This window comes from Morone saxatilis, unplaced genomic scaffold (assembly GCF_004916995.1).
Source record: "Morone saxatilis isolate NCDOM2014 unplaced genomic scaffold, NCSU_SB_2.0 Contig7, whole genome shotgun sequence".
NCBI classification, from domain to species: Eukaryota; Metazoa; Chordata; class Actinopteri; family Moronidae; genus Morone; species Morone saxatilis.
This window is the reverse complement of record NW_023340246.1, coordinates 11,787,708-11,788,032: the sequence shown is the minus strand read 5'-3', so window position 1 is coordinate 11,788,032 and position 325 is coordinate 11,787,708.

The window sequence follows — 325 nt, the reverse complement described above, 5'->3', positions numbered from 1 at the left end:
AAAATATGATTGTCTGACATTTTAAATGTCACAAGGACTGATTCAGTAGTATGTCAAAGCCTTGACCTGTTATTCTCTGGTGTCGCTGCTGTGCCTCAAATTCCCTTTAATGGGGATTCAGAGACCTCGGCCAATGGGCTGCACTATACTGTAATCTCTCTCACACTCGACCACACACACACGTGCACACACTCCAAGTTGTTGTCTAGTTGCAGCATGGTTGCATTCACTCATGCAAGCGCACACTCACAATGCTCACAGACATTAAAATACACAGGTTAGTCATCTGACACACACAGTTACACCCTGAGCAAAGCAGGTTGGT